At 44.1% G+C, this 14,640-nt stretch overlaps 1 protein-coding gene across 3 annotated transcripts in view; it reads left to right on the forward strand.

The window, feature by feature from the left end:
* The first annotated feature begins 3,070 nt into the window (after positions 1-3,070).
* ZCCHC7 (zinc finger CCHC-type containing 7) overlaps positions 3,071-14,640 on the forward strand; it is a 177,794-nt gene continuing 166,224 nt past the window's right edge. Inside the window, exon 1 of one of the 3 annotated variants that reach the window (XM_084834908.1) lies at positions 3,071-3,245. The gene's annotated coding sequence lies outside the window, so the exon portion shown is untranslated. Of the gene's footprint in view, positions 3,396-8,294; positions 8,370-14,640 lie in introns of those variants that run through there. The other 2 variants (XM_084834906.1, XM_084834907.1) reach the window with 2 other exon arrangements.

Genomic DNA, 14,640 nt, shown 5'->3' on the forward strand with positions numbered 1-14,640 from the left:
GCCAGTCACATGTTATTAGTCAGGACAGATATAATAAGCTCCAAAACTTCCATGGAAACCATGTTTCAAAAGCTGTTCCAGGCAACAGTCCATATTGAAGAAAAATGGCCCAGAATGGCAACTTCTGGGAGAGCCAAATCAACCAAACTCACCAGTCACACAGGACTAGTTGGACTGATATAATAAACTCTAAAACCTCCATGAAAACCATGTTTCAATAGCCGTCCCGGGCCATAGTCTGTATTCTGGAAAACAGGCCAGTATAGCAACTTCCAAGCAAGCCAATTCAACCAAACTCACCATTCACACAGGACTAGACGGGCTTGATATAAAAAGCTCAAAAACATCCACAGAAACCCCGTTCAATCTTCATTCCGGGCCGTAGTCTGTATTGTGCAAAACAGACTGGAATGGCAACTTCCGAGTGAGCCAAATCAACCAGACTCACCAGTCACACATGACTCCATGGCAGGGATGCAATAAGCCACAAAACGTCCACAGAAACCATGTTCCAATATCCGTTCTGCGCAATAGTCTGTATTGAAGAAAAATGGCCTGGAACGGCAACTTCCAAGTGAGCCAAATCAACCAAACTCGCCAGTCACATACTACTAGATGGGTCAGATATAGTAAGCTCGAAAACTTCCACAGAAACCACATTTCAATAGCCGTTCCAGGTCATAGTCCGCATTGTGCAAAACAGTGCGGAACAGCAACTTCCAAGTGAGCAAAATGAGCCATGAACGGCTGTGGGGAAATAGCCCAGAATGCCAACTTCTGATTGAGTGAAATTAATCAAATATACCACTGTTCATTTTGCTAGATGAAACTGATGCAGTTTATCATGAAACGTCTACAGAATCCAGAAGGAAGATCTACAAAGACTATTTTGAACAGAAGCCCATAGGTGTGGTATGGTTTAGTGCTTAAAATGTCAGACTAGGATGGGGGAGTCCCACTCGCTCCTGAAGCTTACAATGACCTTTGGTCTTTCACATCTCTGAGCCTAATGGACCACACAGGGTTGTTTCAAGGGCAAAACTGGGGGAGACCATTATATTTCACCGTGAGCTTCTTGAAGGTAGGTGGGATATAAATGTAGCAATTAAATAAATATGTTGCCAGAAGCATGAGGTAAAGACTGGGTTCAGACATCATGATAACCCATGATGGGTTAAAGCAACCACAATGGTGTATTTAATCCATTGTGGGTTACCATGCCGTCTGTCAAGAATTGCTTAACCCACAATGGCTTATTTCGCTGAAATAACTTGCTCTGCTAACCCACAGTCTGCATTAGGCATTATTTAATCCATTGTGGGTTATCATGTTGCCTGGTAGTTACCATAGTTTAGTTTGGTCACCTACAGAGTTGTCCGGCAAGAGTGTTTGAGAGCCCTGCTGCTCTGCTCCTTGCAGGCATCCTCTATTTGTTGCACCTGGGATTTTCCCTCCTCTGGGGTAATTGCTCAGGGTTTTGATGGTGACTAGGAGAGGCTGCGTGTCAAGCTTGGTCCCGATCCTTCACACTGCCAAGGGATTATTTGTGGCACCCCCTTTTTGGTGTACACCGGGATTTTGCTCCTTGTAGCCCCTGCTGCGATGGAATGAATGGGTATTGAGTTTCTGGGGTATCTCTTACAAGCAAATGAACAAGACACATAATATTATAATCCTACTTGGGAAAAGAAGCAACCTAGCCTAGGCTATTATGCAGTCATAATCAAATTAAATATGTCTACTATTAAACCAACCAACGTTATATTTGTCTAATTTATCACTGAAAACAATTGCAGCAGGTCACCTTAATCTCTCCCTGTGTGTGTAAGTTGGATAGTGGGAAGTTAAATTGTTTGGGAATGGGAACTGTGGCCCAGAACGGGTATTGAAATGTGGTTTCCATGGACATTATGGACCTTATTACAACAGTCCCATCTAATACTGTGTGACTGGTGAGTTTGGCTCACTCAGATGCCATTCTGGCCTATTTTGCGCAATACAGACTATGCCCTGGAACAGCTGCTGAAATGTGGCTTCTGTAGAAGTTTTGGAGCATATTACATCAGTCCCATCTAGTCCAGTGTGACTGGTTTGGTTGATTTGTCTCACTTGGAAGTTGCTGTTCTGGCCTGTTTTCTAGAATGTGGAGTATGGTCTGGAACGGATATTGAAACATGGTTTCCTTGGAGGTTTTGGTGCTTATTACAACTGTCCCATCTGGTCTGGTGTGACTGGCAAGTTTGGTTGACTTGGTTCACTCGGAAGTTGCTGTTTGGGTCCATTTTTTTCCAATACCGGCTACTGCCCCAAACTGGTATCCGAATATGGTTTCTGCGGATGTTTTGTGGTTTATTGCATCCCTGCCATGGAGTTATGTGTGACTGGTGAGTTTGGTTGATTTCACTCATTCGGGCCATTCCGTTCTGGATGTGTTCTGCTCATTCTGGGTTTAATAATAATACAATATTGCAAGGGTTTTAGCCCTAAAATATTGTTCTCAAGTGTTTCTAACACATGCCACTATTTCTGGCAAGCTTTTTTAATATGAAGGGGCCATTCAGGCTTTTACACGTCCTCTCCTTCTGTGGCAAAACTGTTGGGGTGGGAAGAAAGCCGATCTCCACGTTTGGACTTCAATTCCCAGCATTCTTGACCACTGGCCATGCTGGCAGGGGCTTCTGGGAGCCGAAGTCCAAAGTATCTGGAGATCCACTTTCTACCCACCTGTGTTTAAAGCACAGAATCCTGCAACCTAGGTTTTAAAAGATGCTGAAGCCGGTGCCTCTCCAACCCCCACGTGCCCTTGCTCATCAGGCTACCAGTGCCTGGCTTTTCCCTGTTTAGCACCACGTGGGTAGGGGCCATCCCGGCACAGCCCTTCTATTTTTCCCGTGGGGGGGGAGGGGAGGATAGAGCCGAGCCCAACGCTCCTTGGCTTGCTTTCGTAGAGGAGACCAACGGTGCCGACGCCGCCACGTGCGCGCTTTGAGTCTTCCGCCTTCCCTCGTGACCTCAAACAATGAGCGATCACAGGCACGTCTGCGCGCTTGCGCTCTCGCCATCGCGGTCTGTCGCAGCGCAGGCGCAATAGTGGTTAGTCGAGTCTCACCCCCCCCCGTCCCGCCCCTTTTCCCCTTCTCTCAGCGGGCGGAAGTGCAGCCCGACGTGAAGGGTGGGAGGAGGGGGGTCGTTGGCGGCGCTTGTTCCGGTCGCGAGGGGCTTCCTGGTCGCGGCAGGCAGCGCTAGTGAGTAACGTGGGCGAACGAGCGCACGAAATAGGTCGCCTTGTGCCCCTTATCCCCCAGCCCGCCTAGGCCAGCTGTAGAGTACCGGCTCGTCTCCCTCCCACCCCGGCTCTCATCGCACTGCCCTTCTCCTCTCGGACGGCTGTTCAGGCAGGATTTCATTCTCTTTTCTAGTTGCCACAGAAGAAAGCTGAAAAGCCAGAAAGGCAAAACAAAACACCAAAGTTTGGGCGCCTTTGATTTTTTGTGTGTGCTTTATATAGGATGGTTCTCTTTGGGGTGGGTAGGAGCACTTTGTCCATGCTCGAAGGCACTGTGCCCCTACACCGTTTTCTTTCTCTGTTTAAACGTGTTTCTTGTAAGAGGGCTAAAGTATTGATTAGAGGGACTATATAATTAAGTGTGTGTATGTATGTATGTATGTGTTGTTTGTTTATTTAAACCACTTATACTCTGCTTTTGAGCTTGAAAAGCTGCCAGAGCTGCTTACAGATCAACAGTAATAATAATAGTAGTAGTCGGTAGTAGTAAAAGACAGTAGTAGTAAAAGACAGTAGTAGTAGTAGTAAAAGACATTATCCTCTCTCAGGCTTACATCTAAACAGACATCACACCAATGGAAAAGGGGATGGGGAAAGGAAAATAGGAAAACTCAGGCACCACTTTTTAAGGTTACGAGGTTCTTGCAATGATCAGCTTTAATGCAGCTGGACATTGTTGGTCTTATCACAACCAGCTGGAATGGAAACAGTTCTAAGCTTCCCAGTCCCTCCACAGAGCTGATAGAGTAGCTCTGTTTCCTATCTCTGCCTCTGTTATTGCCTGATGGATTGGCTCCTGGATGACAATGGTGGAGTGCCAAAACCTCATAATTTTAGAGCTTTGTTCTGCTCAGAGGGAAATTTTTTTTTTTTTTACACATGCTTAGGGACAGTACTTGAGTGCCAGGATTTTTGAGTACAAAAAGTGACAAACCTATTCTTCTAATGTTAAGGTATGGAAAAACTACCCCTCAACAGCACAGACGTTGGCAAACAATCTTGTCAGTCCTGAGTAGTGCCAGGAGGGCCCTTAATAGCCTATATGAAAAGTTAAATACAGTCCAGGAGTTCTGTGACATCTTAAATACTAAATACACATTTATTGTTGCATACATTTTCTATAAGCAAAATCTTGCTTCATGAGATGCATGAACGGTGCAAATGTTGAATATGTTTCATATAGTGCCTTGTGTAAGTATTCACCCCCCTTTGATTTTTCCATATTTTGTTGTGTTATAACCTGGAATTAAAATGGATTTAATTGGCATTTTAACCATTTGATTTACATGACATACTTAATACTTTGAAGGTGCAACATATTTTTATTGTGGCACAAAAATTAAACAAAAACAAACTGGCATTTGCTGGTTGCATAATATTCACCCCCCTGAGTCAATACTTGGTAGAAGCACCCTTGCCAGCAATTAAAGCTGTGAGTCTTTTGGAGTAAGTCTCTACCAGCTTTGCGCATCTGGATCCTGCCATTTTTGCCCATTCTTGAAAAATTGCTCAAACTCTGTAAGGTTCAATGGGGACTGTTGATGAACAGCAGTCTCCAAGTCTTGCCTCAGATTCTCAATCGGCTTTGCCGGGGCCATTCTAAGACATTCAGGTTCCTGTTTTTAAACCACTCCACTGTAGCGTTGGCTGTGTGTTTAGGGTCATTGCCCTACTGGAAGGTGAACCTCTGCCCCAGGCCCAGGTCCCTTGCAGACTGAAACAGGTTTTCCTCTAGAATTGTCCTGTATTTGGCTCCATCCATCCTACCCTCAATCCTGACCACTTTCCCAGTCCCTGGTGATGAAAAGTATCCCCACAACATGATGCTGCCACCACCAAGCTTCACCATGGGGATGGTGTTCTCAGGACAATGAACACTTTGTGTTGTGCCACACATAGCGTTTTGCAGTACGGCCAAAAAGTTCAGTTTTGGTCTCAGCAGACCAGAGAACCTTTTTCCGCATGTTTGCCGTGTCTCGCACGTGCCTTCTGGCAAAATCCAAATGGGATTTGATATGGTTTTTTTTTTCTGGCAATGCCTTTCTTCTTGCCACTCTTCCATAAAGCCCAGCTTTGTGGAACATTCAGGTGATAGTTGTCCCATGGACGGTTTCTCCCATCTCAGCTGTGGATCCCTCCAGCTCTTTCAGAGTTACCATTGGCCTCTTGGTTGCTTCTCTGACTAATGCCCACCTTACCCCATCACTGAGTTTTGGTGGGTGGCCTTCTCTATGCAGAGTCACGGTTGTGCCATGTTCTTTCCATTTTGTAGTAATTGATTTACCGGTGCTCTGGGGGATGTTCATAGTTCACAGTATTTTTTTATAACCCAACCCTGATTTGTGCTTCTCCAGAACTTTATCCCGGACTTGTTTTGCTAGCTCCTTGGTCTTCATGATGCTTTTTGTTTAGATATGCTCTCCAACAAACTCTGGGGCATTCCAAGAACCTCCAGAAACCTTGGAGATCATGTGACACTTGAATTGCACACAGGTGGACTCCATTCAACTAATTATGTGACTTCTGTAGGCAGTTGGTTGCACCAGAGCTTATTTAGGGGTGTCACAGCAAAGGGGATGAATACTTCTGCAATCCAGACTTTTCAGTTTTTTATTTGTAAATCATTTTATACAATGTATAGGTCCCCCCCCCCCCCACTTCAGCATTATGGACTATTTTATGTAGATCAATGACAAGAACTCCTAATTAACCCATTTTAATTCCAGGTTGTAACACAACAAAATGTGGAAAAGTCAAAGAGGGGTGAATACTCATGCGCTGTATACCTAACACACATTATAATACTTAGCATTTGTATAGCACATATCAAGTGTTCAGAGTGCTTCATGCATAGTACCTTAGTAATCCTTATGACAGCTCTGCAAAGTAGGCCAGTATTATCCCCATATTGTAGGTAGGATGAGGGGCCTCTGAGGATGAGAGACAGTAGTTTGCTTAAGTCTACCAGAGATGAGAGTTGAGCTGTGGACTTCCTACCTCATGTTGGTATGTAATATAATATAATATAATATAATATCCAGAATCTTTCACAATCCAATTTACATGTCTCATAAAGGAGGGTGCTGCTTATGAAAACTAGTGTAATAATACATGTGTTAGTCATTCAATTGTGGTTGTTTTTGGTACAACAGAATAACTTGGACTCTTCTGGAATTTGTCCTTATTATGGGATACAGCTTTTTCTCATCTGTCAGGTAGGCAGTGATGTGGGATTTCTGGAAAATTTTGAACTAGAAGATTTTCCAGAAAAATTTCCAATGCAAATTAGGGTCATTTGCATAGGAAGTTTTTCAGTTTGTATTGGAAAACGTTCTGATGCTCTAGAGATATATAATTTAGCATGTTTATTTTACTTGCATTTAGAAAACATGCTAAGGGAACATCTTGTGGCCCCTAAGTGTTGTCTGAGGGGCCATAGAATATTGGGGATTCCCCCCTCCGAGATCCTGGACAGCGCTTTGATGTCAGATGAGTTGGAGATCTGATCCCCCTCCCTTGCAGCCGGTGTGGAAAGAACTGCACTGGCTGCCCTCCAAGGTTGGAGAATTGAGCTCAGAGAGGGGGAAGAGGGCGGGGAGGGGAGGAGACCGGAGAGGCCAGGGTATGAGCTGTCCTGAGCCTCTGCAGCCTCCTTCCATCCCTCTCTGAAGCTGTCTAGCAAAATATGCAGAGTGGGAAGACAGGGAGGTGAAGATCACCTCTGCTGCTCCTCCTGCCTTGCATTGGATGATTAGAAGCTTCTGGGTTCAGGGGCTTCCAATCAGCATGTAGTCGATAGGATTGCACCCTAATTAATCTTAGCAACCCAAAGAAATGTGCATGATATGCTGACACTACTCATCTATTTCAACAGATTACAACTCTTTTCTACTGAGGTTGTTGGGTGCACCTTCAGTTTCACTGCCACTATTTATTGGTTCCATTTCACTCTGAGACATAGGTGTCTTTCAGTGACATATATGTATTCTGACACATACTTGCTAAAGATAATCACCTGAAAAACATTAATTACAACTTTGAAACTGTCAAGCTTGCCTAATAGTTGTATTTGCAATTGGCATCCATTCATTTTTACTAATGAACTTACGAAACGGAAACTTTTCCATGGAAAAAAACAGCACAAGAAAAATGTTTTGTCTAAAATTTTCTGCCCCACATCACTGCAGGTAGGGTTGTTGCTTTTTATTCTTACAAATTATTAGGGATGTCAGAGAATTCCGGCATGGATCTCGGTGAGGCTGAATGCCAGTGCATTTGGCCCCGCGAAATCTGTGGCGGAACAAAGCCCCCCCACCCCGTGAAAGGCGCGCAAAACGGGACACCTACCTGCTGCCGTTCACGCTGCTTTGCGAATGGTGGCCGTGGCTGCCATTCACTTCTTCATTATAGCCGTGATAGGCTATGTAAATACTTACATAGCCTATCACGGCTACGCAGGGATGCCATTTGTGTCCCTGCGGAAGCCGTGATAGGCTGCGTAAGTATTTATGTAGCCTTTCACGGCAAAAAAAAAGGGAATGCAAATGGTGGCAGCTGCAGCGGCAGCCATTTGTGTTCTCTTTTTTTTTTCCGTGATAGCCCATGTAAATATTTACGTAGCCTATTACAGCAAAAGAGAGGGGCGCAAATGGCGTAGCAGCCGCCATTTGCGCCCATCTCTTTTGCCGTTATAGGCTACGTAAATATTTTTATTTACGTAAATATTTATGTAATCTACGTATCTATGTAATATCTACGTAAATATTTACGTAGCCTATGACGGCCAAAAAAAGGGAACGCAAATGGCAGCTGCCGTAGCCGCCACCATTTGCATTCGCTGTTTTTTTTTTTTTTTTGGGCCGTGGTATGCTACGTAAATATTTACGTAGCCTATCACGGCAAAATACAGGGACGCAAATGACGGCGGCTACAACAGCCGCCATTTGCGTCCCTGTGCAGGCTGCCCAGCGGCCGGATGTCCGGCAGTTCCGCGGAATCGCTGCGGAGTGGAGCCGGCCGGAGAGAATTTCGGGGGGAGGGACGGAGCGCCTCCCCCCCACCGCGAATGTCACCCTTCGAAAAGGTAAGTGACTTTCATGCATCCCTACAAATTATGATCGGTCCAGTTGTTTACCATGTCACTGGGGACACTAGGGGGAAACAGGAGGAGCATAAAAAGGATTTATTGTAATCAGAACAATAACCATGGGTATGTGGTCATTCATTTAAATGGCTGTAATTATTACACACACAGTTGGAAAACTGCACTCGTAGTTGGTATAGTTCCTAAAAATGGCTTGGAATAATAAACCATGCTTTGGCAAACAAAATTGGCTGTAACACTTCTCACTTCGGAGGCTGTGTGTGTAAGGGGGAAGTACATCTGCTATTGCCCACAACTATCCCTTTTCATTAAATATTTTTGAAACTGAAGCTTATACTATACATAGTGTTGACTTTATAAAGATGGACAAACACTGTATATAATACATTTTCTGCTTATGGATAAGGATCCCAAAATGTCAACAATCCATAACATAACATTTAAAAATGGGCATCAACCCTACCTTCAATCCCATTCTGTTCCTCTTAGGAAAGAGAAAGTTTAGGAGTGTGAATTTGAGTGATTTTGCTGCCCTTGGGGATGGGCGATCTCCATTTTGGGGGGATAGATTAACTTTTGTGCCTTTCTTTTCAGCAAATAAGGAATATAGGTATCCTGGAAAGTCCTATTAGTTTCAGCAGTGTTTAGGTTTTCTGTGCTGATAGAGAAGTCTACTTAACTCTATTTAACTTAGAAGGTTGCATACACTGGACCAGCGTGTTAGAATTTTACTCTAAGGAAGCATGTGTTCAAATCCCTGCCAAGCCAGTGGGTAGCTATGGGCAGGCTGCTCCAGCTGAGTTTTAGCTTACTTACAGTTCTGGTAGCACTTGACAGTATTCTGAATGAGATAAAGTGCTTTTCTCTGAAGCTATTTCTCTGAAATGTAAGCTATAAGCTATGTCTCTGAAATGATGATAAATGCCACCAGAACATGTTTGTCTAGTAAAAGATATTAACCTATTTCCTTTTCCAGAGGTAGGCAACCTGGTGTCCGCCAGATGTTTTGGACTATAACTCCCATCAGCCCCAGCCAGCATGGCCAGTGATCAGGGGTTATGGGGATTGTAGTTCCAAACACCTGGAAGACATTGGATTGCTTACTCCTATCCTTGTTTCTAAGAAGGTTATAAACGCCAAAGAGTTTTCAGCAGGTTGGCACCTAATGCCCTTCCCTACCACTTCCCTTGTCCTTAAGGTTACAGATGCTGAAATCTACTTTCTGCAGACAGTTGTAATAGTTTTAATAGCAGCACTGTAGCTCAGTGGTAGGGCACATGCTTTGCATACAAAAGATCCCACGTTCACTCCCCAGCATTGTCAGTTAGGGCTGGGAGAGATTCCTGTCTGAAATCCTGGAAAGCCACTGACATTCCATGTAGACAAAACTGAGCTAAACGGACCAATGTCCTGACTTGGTATAAGCCAGCTTCCTATATGCTGTATAATGAGTGATTTGTGAGTTGCAGCCAGCAGATTGCTTCCCATCTGAATTGTGAGATGATTTCCTCTAGACAGTCAGACTTGTTCACATTTTTTTCAGAGTATAAGTCTGCTACTCTGTCCTTTAAAATGTTTCTGCAAATCTTTAAATAGTATATATTCTACCACAGACAAATCCTTGTCTCCATCTAACATTGGTACACAAATGTTGGTGTGCTACATCCATATAGCATGGCAATATGGCTTGGCTTGATAGCCTTGACTCGATAACCATCCCTTCTTCATCTGCTTTGTGTGAAGGGGTGGTTATTAACTCAAGGCATTTCTTGTGAGAAATACCCCCACAGGCTAAGGCTCATATGAATGAGCCCAAAGTGTGGAAAATTAAGTCCCTCCCAGTATGCATTGTGTTCTTTTGAACTGCAAGCCTTCTGCTGTTATAGTACCAGGACCTGTTAGCTTTACTTAAGATATGGAAGTCAGCCTCTGCCTACTAGTGATGTTGCAGGTTATGAGTTTTGTGTGTAATAAAATGTGGAAAGTGCTTTCTATTTGAGAGGCATGACTGATGTTTGAAAAATGTATTTCAGATAATTTTTCATGAAGTGCCTCAGCCCCCTAGGTATTCTACGAAAAGTGAAAACATAGAACAGGCCCTGTCTGCAGGCCTACAGTCTAAAAGGCTATCATAAGGCTAAAGTTACAGCATTATCGTTTAATATTTCACAATTTTCCTGAGCTTTGTGTTAACACCGTATCATCTGTATTGTAAAAATTCCATTTTCTAAGCAAATTCTTCTGCTGTTCCCACTGAGTGCAAACATGGTGATAAAGTAAGCACTATTGTTGCTTAATACCCAGGGATCACTACTAACTGCATGTCATCTGGCTCTGTTGATTTGATTCTTTTGAATTTATCATGCTTTAGAAACAAGTGAACAAAATCAACTCTGTATTGGTTGTGGACACATATGAATGGGAGCATAACTTGCTTTCCAAGTCTTGAGATATCCATTGCTTTCTTCCCTAGACTGGCTTTCTGTAATCCTTTTTCTCCTTTGCCTTGGAGGAAGAGACAGCATTCAGACAGACGTGGTTTGCCTCTTGTCTGTGACAAGTAGCATTTACTACCTCATGTGCATATGGCTAGCAAAATGTAAAGATACCCCATCCGCATGAGTGCATGCCTAATGAGTCTGTCCTGACGCTTTAAAACTAGGACTGACAGTGACAACTATCCCCTGGTAGCTGTTCGCTAGAAACACTGTGTAGATCTGTGTGATCTGTGCACCCTTCTCTCGTTTTTAAACTTGTGGCTAGTGTGTACTTAAGATGGGGAACCTTTATCTAACTCTATCTCTCCCCAGTTCTGTGTTTCCATCAGAATCTAAGAAAGATCTAAATCAGTGTCTATGTCAGTAATGGACTGGATGAGGGTGAACGAATTGAAGCTTAATCTAGTTAAGACAGAGGCACTTCTGGTCAGTTGAAAGGCAGATCAGGGATCCAGCTTGTGTTGGATGTAGTTACACTCCCCTTGAAGACTCAGGTTGATAGCTTGGGTGTATTCCTGGATTCAACCTGAACCTGGATGCCCACGTTTCAGTGGTGGCCAGGAGTGCATTTGCATAGCTAAAGCTAGTGTGCCAACTATGCCTATAACACATTCCATGTGGAGCTGTGTTTGAAAAACATTAAGAAACTTTGGCTGGTTCAGAATGCTGCAGCCAGACTGTTGACAGAGACCAGTTTATAGGGAGCATGTGACTCCCTTGGTACAACAGCTTCACTGGCTATAGGGCTGTAGGGCAAAATTCCAAGTACTGGTTCTGACCTATAGATAGGGATGTGAGAACACATCCTAGTTTGTGTTCTCCAGGTACCCCCGAGCTTTCCCCCTGCTCTCTGGCCCTCTGGGCTGCAGTTGAGCGCCCCCTCTGTGCTTGATGAGCAGCCCGCAACTTACCCGGGCCTGTTCGTCTCTGTGCCAATCACCATTAAAAAAAAACGCAATCGGCAGCACTTGCCCATAGAGCTATACACAAAATAGCTCTGTGAACTACAGTCTATGGGCGATTCACAGCGCTTTTTGCATATAAGTCTGTGTGGGCACATAGACTTATATGCAAAAAGCGCTGTGAATTGCCCATAGACTCTAGTTCACTGAGCTATTTTGCATATAGCTCTGTGGGCAAGTGCTGCCGATGGTAATTTTTTTTTTTTAAACATGGCTATCGGCACAGAGATGAACAGGCCGGGGTAAGTTACAGGTTGCTCATTGAGCATGGAGGGGGTGCTCGACTGCAGCCCGGAGGGCCAGTGAGCAGGAGGGAGTTCGGTGGGCACAGTTTGGCGGGCGCCAGTGGTCTGTCAAATTGGTGGACCAAAACGGGCGCCCGCAAAATCCCTACCTATAAAGCCCTATACAACTTGGGACCAGGCTATTTGAAAGACCGCATTCTCCCCTATGAGCTGGCCTGGGTTTTAAGATCCTCAGGAGAGGCCCTTCTCTCTGTCCTGCCACTATTGGAGGCATGTTTGATGGGGATGTGAGAGAGGGCCTTTTCAGTGGTTGCTCCAAGGCTCTGGAATTCTGCTGGCAGCCAAAGGCATTCTTATTCAGACAGGCTTTTGGCTTTTTAGCTGACTTGTGGGCACCATTTCATTTTTTTATTAATGTGTTTTAATTGATTTGTTTTTGTTTTAATTATAATTCTCTATTTTATTAGCTCCTTGAGTACTATTTTTAGTGGAAAGGTGGAATATAAATTTAATAAAATCTTACCCAAACGTTCTTGTGAGATAAGACTCAGTGCTACATCCAACATCAAGTGAGCAGACTTCCAGTCATACAGTGGACTTCCTTTTCCTCTCCTCCCCGTTACCCCCTGCGTGCCTCCCAGATCTGCTCCCCAGCCCTCCAAAGTTTATTTGGGGTGCAATGGAGGGCTGCAGAGGCACAAGGGAATCTGTTCTGCTAGCGGTATATTCTGCTGGCTGCCACACACCACTGGACACAATCCTTTACCTTTTTCTCTGACAAGTGCAGAGGCCATGGGGTGGGGGGAGACCGAGTTGTCTCTCACTTGTGACATCAGGTTTTTTAATGTTTCTGCGTTTCTTCTTCTGCATGTGTCACTTGAGGGAGAGGCGGGATCTTATTTTATTTGCATTTAGCCTTGGGTAAGATGATAAACAGTGGGACTAGCACTGGTTGCCTCTTACTTTCTGCCAACTGGAGTGCAAGTGAGAACCTGTGAAAGGCTGCTGGGAGTCTTTGGCCTGTGAGTGTGGATTTGTGGGCCCTGCTGAGTAACATAAGTACTCCTGTGCAGCCCTTGAATGAAATCCATGCACCACAAGTGATTTCCAGGCTGTTTTCTTTTTAAGGCAGCTTCAGCTTTTGCAGCCAATGCAAACAGCTAATTGGTGTTTATTTCACACCTTTCCCTATTGCTCAGATTCAGGGCAAAAAAAGGTAAGTGAAAAGAGATCAGATTTTCTACCAAAGGCAAAGACCACACTTAGGGAGCACAACCAGTCCGCTGATTCTAACAGTTACATCCTGTGCCACCTGGAAGCACACTCTTTGGGAGGAGGGTATTTCCTCTGACCTTGTTGCAGGGCTCATTAAGATAGTTGCAGTGGTGGCAGGGACACCAAGAGGGCTGGGGAGAAGCTTTAGCATCATGTTCTCCCAGCATCTCTCCTAGATGCCCCACCACCAAGGGATGAGTTAATTGCTATAACCTTTTGTAACTTGCCTTGGAGATAATTTGTTTGAAAGTTGGGGTATAAATCTTTAAAATAAATATTTTATGAACATACTGGGTTTTGATTGACACAAGAAGGTTATAAACAACAGCTGTTTGCAAATATAACAGGAAGCTTCTAGTGCAAATGTCTTGTCTTAATGATTGACAACAGGATGTGAGGGTTTGGGGGAAACATTTATGCCAGAAAAAATTGCCTTCCCTAAGTTTATGGATGTTTAAATGTTCAAATGTTTTAAATGTTTAAAAGTTCGTATTGATTTTACATGCTGTCTGAATATCTGAAAAGTTTTCCCAATAGCCAAAAGTAGTTAAACTGATGTGTTTGATTAGAGGAAATTAAACAATGCACTTAAAATGGTTTAAATATTATATTCAAACAATTTCAAAGCTTGGCATTTTAAAAAATCTGAATACTTGTAGTAAATATTTTAAGGTATGACAGCTCCTTTACATACATTTCCCTTATTATAAAGTGAAGGCACTTTAACAGGCTACTTCTGGCATGCCTGAAGAGCTGTGTGTATAGATATATCTACTTCTGAGGGATAGTCAGATAAAAAAAGTCAATTACAGCGTTAATTTTTAGATTTGAGTATCATTTTATATATGCCAGTTGCTCAATTTTACATGTATTGTGTTCATTCTTTATGGGCACAATCCTATGGCAATTGATGTCAGCCTCTGAACTCGGAGGCTGATGCCTAGGTATGCAATTTCCTGCGTCTAGCTGGGGACGTCGGAGCGGGAGTGGGAAGGCTGCATGGCACATAGGCAGCCTCGTAAAGAGGCTTCTGTGGTCCCCTCTCCTCCCCTGGGACTTCCCCCTTTTCACCCTCTCCACACTCTGTTTGGGAGTACGGAGAAACTGCTGGGGTGGAGAAAACTGCTGGCTACAACAGGGACAGGGGCATGGTTTCTGGGAACTGAGCTCCGAGCCCAGGCTCCGAGCTCAGTTCCCAGAAACTGAAAAATCCTATGGCCCTCTAGGCAGTGTCTAGTGGCCATAGGATTGTTCTCTTAGTTACTAATTA

This window comes from Heloderma suspectum, chromosome 2, assembly GCF_057233095.1.
Source record: "Heloderma suspectum isolate Gila_16-S chromosome 2, 16-S_ref, whole genome shotgun sequence".
Taxonomy (NCBI): domain Eukaryota; kingdom Metazoa; phylum Chordata; class Lepidosauria; order Squamata; family Helodermatidae; genus Heloderma; species Heloderma suspectum.